The sequence below is a fragment of the Lynx rufus genome, unplaced genomic scaffold, assembly GCF_022079265.1.
Source record: "Lynx rufus isolate CCGP_SWC_20201006 ecotype Redwood Valley unplaced genomic scaffold, mLynRuf1.p SCAF_3, whole genome shotgun sequence".
NCBI lineage: Eukaryota > Metazoa > Chordata > Mammalia > Carnivora > Felidae > Lynx > Lynx rufus.
In genome coordinates, this window is record NW_025814845.1 from 42,555,859 (window position 1) to 42,563,609 (window position 7,751).

A 7,751-nucleotide genomic window follows, 5' to 3' on the forward strand; every position below is an offset into this window, starting at 1 on the left:
ACTTTACTCAACCTTATGACTAATATGATTTCTTAGAACATTGCATTTGCTTTGTCTAGGCAATCAATGACCAATATAGAGAAATAAAATGCTTCCAGAATTGACTAGCCCAAGTTGAAGAAAATGACATTGAGAAGGGGAGATCACTGAAGATCACACTCTTTAAGTTCCAGAATATTATTTCAGTCTCTTATTAAAGTCTTAGTAAATTACTAAGGAACTCAGAAAAGCTTCTAAATATTTGAAATACTAGATTAGACCTCGTGAGATCATGTGTCTCCATATCTTATGGACAATTCAGTATTCCGCATTGCTTAAAGAAAACATAGGTCATCTAGCCTACCCCTTTCCCTTCCCCTGCTCCCCATCAACCAGATCTAAAGGGTGTTCAACTATACATATGAGTATATTCATTATGGCATGCTTTGTGAGAACTGGAGACAACACAAATGTCCAGAGGATTCGATAAGCAAAGAGTGCATATAAATAAGAAACCAATAAAAAGCAGTTAGAAACAATGCATTAGAAATATTAGAAATATAATCGGCAACATAGGTAGATCTTAAGAATATGGTGTCAAGAGCAAGAAAGAGGGTGAATGAGAGAAAAAATAGAATGAGATGTAAAACCTAAGAACCTAAGAAGGGTCTTGCATGTACTACGAATTAAGGAATACGTTAACATGAGCCTCAAAACAAAACAAAGACTTTAAAAATTAAAGGGTTATTTGACTGCCCCATCTTTCAGACCTTACCTGTATAATTCTTTCTAAGGTATTTTTTTGCATAATGAGGGACTACTCCCTGACTCACTCAATACCCTTCATGCTGCAGCCCCCACCAATATCTGGGCTTGGTTTGTCTACTCTCAGCTGTCCAGGTGAATGGCTGATGGTTGACCTCCATGACCACCCTCCATGCTTTTCAACACCATCATCAAATCGCTTTCTAGTCTTGTCCAAGTTAAATAACATCAGGCCCTTTTGCCCCTCCTTATGGATTTGGTTTTATTATTATTTAGTCATCTAGGAGTTTTTCTGAGCTAGTTCCAAGGACTCTCCTCCTTTTTAAATTGTGGAACCTGAACCGGATATAATGTTAATGAAAGAGGAGAGGACCTCCCACTTTCTCCAGTCCTGCTTCATACACCCCAGTGCCAGCCATCTCCAAAGGATGCTGTTCTACCCCCCAGAAAGAGCACGAAGAATACATAATAAAGGGTTAGACACTTACAGGCATAAGTAAAATTAAATTAAAGTTCTTTTCTAAAATATCTTTCACTCCTGGGAACCAGTAGACTAGAAATTTGGAAAGGAGTGAGGGGATATAAGAGCTAGGGACATTGTTTATATACGTTTTCTTAGGGAGAAACCACACAGGAAGGAAATGAAAGTACATCAGTGAAGACTAGACTATCTAAGCAGATCTGTCATTTCCTTAAGAATTCCAGGAAACTTCCATCGTGATCCTCTAGATCTACTGGCTAGAATGACAGCTATTAGTTTCGTGCCCAGTGTATACTAAGAGATTAGAACAGATCAGTGTCTGCTTTAGATTGTTTCTGGTTTTGTTTTAACATCAAAGTACAGAGTAGTTCTGAAAGATCTGGCTGGGTTTTCATGTTTGGTCACATTGTATCAAAACTTCCAGAAGCAAATTATAATAAGTTATATGAGGATGGGTAAAAATTAACTTCTCTATTTTTAAAAGAGCTTCTATCATTATCCAAACATGGCCATAAGCTAACATTAGACCCTGAAGCAAATAGAGTAACTTGACCTTGTGATGAACAATCCCCTGAACCCCTAGCATTCATGTTGAACTTCTCTTTGGCAAGCCAGTATAAATCTACCAGCTCTCCATCTGGGCTGTACAGATACAGTGCTTCCCACAGGGAACCTGAGTCACAGAGGGAGTGAGTGACTTGGCAGAGAGGCCAGAATGAGGTGTGGGGAGGCCTGGGTTCCAGACCCAGCTCAGCCACCAACTAATCCTGAGATGCAGGACAACTCACTTTACTCTTGATCTTTCATGTATTGTATTCACAGGTGACCATATAGTTTATTGCTCAGGCCAAGTCTTTTTTAAAGTGAAAGGGATGTTATTAATAATCCACTGGGACAACTGATATTTCCGGCTCCCTCTGGCTTTAAAATTCCATTACAGCTGAATTAGAGCTGAAAACAGGACCCAGGTTCCTGAACATGAGACCCGTCTTCTGCTCCCCAGGCCAGGCTGTCCTCCACAGGACTTGTTTACACAGGGATTCTGTGAAAGAGTGTTCAACATATCGCTTGAAGATTGATGAAGGGAGTTTCCCAGCAAATAGAAAGGATGGGCTGACTTGTACCTGTTTGGTCATGTATCCACACACCCGAACCCCATGTATGTTCAGAAACAACAGTACTGGGATGCCAAATCCACATCAGGGGCATTGAAAGGTAGAGTGGTCAAGGGAGCCAGGGCCAGGAAGAGAGCAGGTGCACCACCCCCCTGCATCAGGAGAAGCCCTCTTTTTGCAGCCTCAAGCCAGGTCTCCACCAGCCTGCCCAAGGCGAGCAGACAGGATGGGGGACGGGTGTGGTCCAGGGGCTGCCTCCGGATCCTCAGGTGCTGGTTTTTAAGTAGACAGGATAGTACTTTATAAATCACTGTGGGCCATATGCCACCCTTCTGCCAACAACTTCATGTTTGCATACTTCTGTTGACCATCCCCATTCACTTGGCTTTTTAAAAGTTTGAGGAAGCCATCGACAGCATCTAAAAATTAATCTGGGTTAGGTCATGACACAGGCTTAAAAAAAATGTCCAAGTGAACTAAGCCATTCCACACTAAGAGGATTTGTGAAAACAAAGGTGAAATGTTCAAAGAAAACCCATCCAAAGAAGCCAAAAATTCTGTCACTGTTATACAAAGCTATTTTACCAGTTGTGCAATCATGCCACTCATTGAAAAAAAAAAATTATTTTTGGTGAAATTCTGAATGGCAAGAGGAGGAGACATCAGGCTTCCAAACAACAGCATTGGACCAGTGTTGGCGGCCACCCTGATGCCAATAGCCTAATCCTTTCCCCTGAGCTTGAGTGCCCCGTGTCTCCCCGTCTCCCAGGAGTCAGGATGGTGCTTACCTTCTCCCTCCTCACCTTGCTGCTTCACTCACAGATGAAGCCAGAGGGCTCTGGACTCCTGGCTGCCTGCAGACTCTGCTTCCCCAGAGGAAGGTTAATTACATACCTGGCCACACCCCTCTTTAGGGACAAGACGTACCACATGCAGCTGCCACTTGCCAGCAAGAGCTTTCCAATTTCAGCTTTCCTAATGGAAGAAAGGGCTATGGAGGACCCAGAGTTACAGGAACTGAGGGCGCCTCTTGCCTCAGGCTGCAGTACTGAGTCCCCAAGGAAGGAGGCCCTTGTCCCTAAGGCTAGGCAAGCTGCTCTGCCAGTGCCAGCCTTCCATGCAGAAGAGGAACTAGGTAATAATTATAAAGCCCTGTGAGCAGAATTTCTTGACATTTTATCTCCACTGTAGTGTCTTTAAGGTGGCTCTCTGTTTCCCAGAAAGATAAATGCTGCCATCTCCAATGAGCACAAAATGCAGTGAACAAAGAATAGACAAATTCAGGAAAAGCATTCTGTGAGGCCCCACAGTCTGTAGGGAATTCCCTAAGGGATGTGATTTGAGGAATTCTACGGCAAACCCCCAATCTTGGTGTATTTTCCCCCATCAGGTTGCTTGGAAATTTTTAGGGATTATATATTTTGCCTAAAACTTTGATTCTCCTGATTGCCCAAAATGGTAATTATGTTTATATAACATTTCAAAGAATTCCCAGATATGTTATCTTGCTAGAATCTAGTTAATATACTGGGGGGTGAGGAGGACATAACTCATTAAAACAATTATTGTGTATTAACATCATAACTTTAATTAGTTTTCCAGAGATGGATAAGCAAAGCCCCGAGGGGATGAGACCCTGGAAATCAGACATGTTTGGATGAGAAGGGAGCTGAGAAACCACCTAAAACCTGGCTAGCTGGCCCAGGCAGAGCAGGTGAGATGTGTGGTCCCATGGGCACCCCTGCACCCACACAGGAGCCAAGGTGAGAGACAGACAGAACAGCAGTAGCCACGAAGACAAACTTCACCCACTCACGCTTCTGCCTGGGGCCAACCTGGAAACCACAATGAAGAGCCCCTGTAGTGCCAGATAGACTCCTCCCAACGCTGAGAACTGTGCCAGTTCCTAAAGTAACAACTTGCCCCTGTCCCCCACAGAGCGCCTGGTGCCATCTGCTGAGATTCTTTCAGTAAGTATTATCTGGCTTATACCAGATATTTTTGAGGGAACAAAAGGAAGCTTTCGTTTTGAAACATCCCTTCTCACGTGTTAGCACAGTCCTTAAATAATGCACCTTTGAGGTTCTGAGTAATTCTTCCTGCTGTCGGCCCTGAGCGTGTCTGGATGCCAAGAATTTGCTTGAAATGCACGGGATGCCCTATCCTAGCTTGAGCTGAAAATGTGGTTTTGAGGACCCAGTAGCGTTGAGATCCTGTTGCTGTCCTCCCTGGGTTCTGGGACCCAGTGGCTGTGTGGTCAGGGGCAAACCCACCCTCTCTCTGGGCTTCTCTGTCCTCCTGTGTCAGGGAGGAGTTTGGATTTGACTGCTTCTCATTCCTGGCTGCACATTAGAATCACTTTAAAAAACAATGCCAGGACTGCGCACCCAGGAATCCTTACTTAATTGGTTGGGGTGTGGCCAGTCCTGAGTATTTTTAAAAACAGTTTTCCAGGTCTGCAATTGCTGAGTTAAATGATCTCTGGAACCTTCCAGGTTCTATAAAAGTCCAAAATCCTGATGGTCTTGTCCTCCATTGTATTTATTGAATTAATTTTTTCCCAGACATATTTTTTTTTAATTTTCAGTATGTTACATAGGCTAATTTTCAGAAATACCTTTAATCATATACAAATGATATATTATTAAAGTATTGTTTGTTGGGGTATAATGGCATATAATACTGCATGTGTCTAAAATATACGATCTGATATATTTTCACATATAAGTAATGGTTACCACAATCACAATAGTGAACATACCCATCACCCCCAAAGTTTTCCATGCCCCTTGGTGATACTCTTACCCCTTTTCTCTCCCATCCTCTTCCCCAGGTAACCACTGATCTGCTTTCTGTTACTATAGTTTGCATTTTCTATCATTTCATACCAGTGGAATCATACAATATGTACTATTTTTCACTTGGCTTCTTTTTTAAAAATATTTTTTTTATATTTTAGATAGAGAGAGACTGAGCACAAGTGGGTGAGGGGCAGAGAGAGAAGGAGACACAGAATCCGAAGCAGGCTCCAGGCTCTGAACTGTCAGCACAGAGCCTGACACTGGGCTCAAACTCACAAATTGTGAGATCATGACCTGAGCCGAAGTCGGACGCTCAACCAACAGAGCCACCCAGGCACCCCTTGCCTGGGTTCTTATTATGTCCTTATACTTCAGATATCAAGCTTTTTGAGAACAGGATCTACCTTTTATTTCTTTTCTCTTCCTCCAGGACCCCAACTTATCTTTGCCCCAAGAAACCCTTTAGCCATTATTTGCTTGATGGGAATCAGACCTTTATGACCTTAGAAGTGAGCTTCAGTTTGGTGTCCAACCCCCTGCTGCTTCTCTGTAGGTTCCTAGTCAGCAGCTTCAGCTCAGTGTAAAAATAATGCATTAGCTTAAATGCATTCATTTGGGGTGCGTGGCGTTCTAGGGCTCCAGAAAATGAGTGTTGTGTGTCAAGGTATGTGTTGAGGCAGGGGCAACTACCTGGGCAAGGTCCTTGGCTTTCACCGATTCTTAATCACTAGATTTTTTTTTTTTTTTTTTTCAGAGAGAGAAGAGAAAGAGAGAGAGAGACCGGGGTGGGGAGGGGCAGAAAGAGAGTGGAGCTTGACTTGGGGCTCGATCTCACTACCCCGAGATCATGATCCCAAGATCACCTGAAATTGGACACCCAACTGACTGTGCCACCCAGGCGCCCCGCCAGATTCTTGACCCAAAAGGAGGAACTATAGAATTTATGTCATGCTTTAGTTCTATTATAATCCTATATATATTTTACAAATATGATGTCTAATCGTAACTCCTCTACTGTCTGTTCCCTCTCCTCCCTAGCCCTTCTCCTTTGTTTTGTTCTCTGCCTGCTCTGATTATACTCTCCCTCCTTTGCTAAAGATCCAATAGGCCTGTTGAGTGGCAGTGCAGCTCCACAGGAACTTTTTGCCTGGCCCTTCTCTTTAAGACCTCACCTAAGTCATGTGGAGTGTTGTGCCTCTTTAGTCAATGATTCTTATTCCCCTTTGTTTAGCACATTCCCTGAATACCTGGATACCCATTGTGCTCAAATATCACAAACCTATATTTCCTCAAAACCCAGAGCATGGGATTCCTTTTTACCTTAAGCAAGATCAGTGTTTGCATTGTTGTAAATTAGTATTATAAGAACCGGACCTAACAAGAAATAGCACTGCAAATTCACAATTGAACCACCTCTACTTAACCCAGAGATAGCCCCTCTTATCCCCCTATATAAAACACACAAAAAATTTTTAATAATACTGTGTCTGATTTTAGACTGAGATGAATAATAGCAACATCAGCTTCTAAATGATAAATCCCTATGTATCTGGCACAGTCACACAAACAGTGGTTTCCAAGTGGCTTCCAGAGATAGGAGAGAGCAAGAAAAACATCTTACCTTCTGGCCAAAAGGCCAAAATGGACTCTACCTTGCTCCAAGTCCACCTCAACCCCTTGCATGTTTGCAAGGGTCTGATATACTACACCCAGCAATGTTCTCTGGCTCCCTGCTTGGGACTAACTCTTAACTTTTATTCTCCCTTTCACCTCTATGCTTCCCCAGCAGAATAGTGACTATGGGAACTATAACATTTCAGTCCAGTTTCTACACAATCTCATTCCTCTGCAATAAAGGCAAACCTCTGAAAGTTACTTACGTGGCAGTGGCAAAGACAAGCCCTGGATTTGGAAGCTGAGTTTGCTGATGCCAGCCCGCTTAAATAGCTGGGTTGGCTGACGCAGGCTGTTGATAGCACGTTTATTTACGCCTGTGAGTGCACGCTCAAGCAAGGACCTGAAAAACCTGCGGTGTGGGCAGGAGGAAGGCAGCTGAAAGTATGCCGAAGTTACATCTCTCCTGGTTATTCAAGTTTGATATGCAGGCGGTGACTTCTGAGTTTTCATGGAACTTTCTCAGCACCACCTTCTTGTGCCTGATCTCTTTCTTAGCCAAGTAAGACTCTTCAACCAAGATTAGATGGGAGATGCTGCTGAGAGAGGAAGGAAGCAACAAAGGACCCTGAACCCCTGCACCAAGTTCCTTATTTTGAATGGGCTTCCAGTTAGATGTTGCCTCATTTTAAACCATAGGCTTGGTGAGGTTGATTTCACAGCTCTGTGGGCTGGATGCCAAGCTAAGAGCTTGGACAATTGCCCAATCGATGAAAAGTTGTTTTGTTGTGTTTTGTCTCCAGGCACAGAATGCACAAATAAAGAATAGTTATAGGGGAGGTTCAGCCTGAGATGATACAATTTTAGGTCCCCTTCAGAAACTATTTTGATTTCTTTCTTCTGCATCTGTACTTTCCTCCTGACTTCCCCTCCCCTTCCTTTGTTAATGAAATTCCTATCTAAGAGTTGAAAGATTCCCCATGAGAGCTCAAATAA

At 43.2% G+C, this 7,751-nt stretch overlaps 1 protein-coding gene across 2 annotated transcripts in view; it reads right to left on the minus strand.

Moving 5' to 3' along the window:
- The window catches only part of HOPX (HOP homeobox), a 31,322-nt gene extending 23,974 nt beyond the window's left edge, over positions 1-7,348 (minus strand). Inside the window, exons 1-2 of one of the 2 annotated variants that reach the window (XM_047092149.1) lie at positions 7,022-7,348; positions 3,129-3,315 (exon numbers count right to left, since the gene is read on the minus strand). The gene's annotated coding sequence lies outside the window, so the exon portion shown is untranslated. The remainder of the gene's footprint in view (positions 1-3,128; positions 3,316-7,021) is intronic. The other variant, XM_047092148.1, reaches the window with a different exon arrangement.
- Positions 7,349-7,751: the final 403 nt, after the last annotated feature.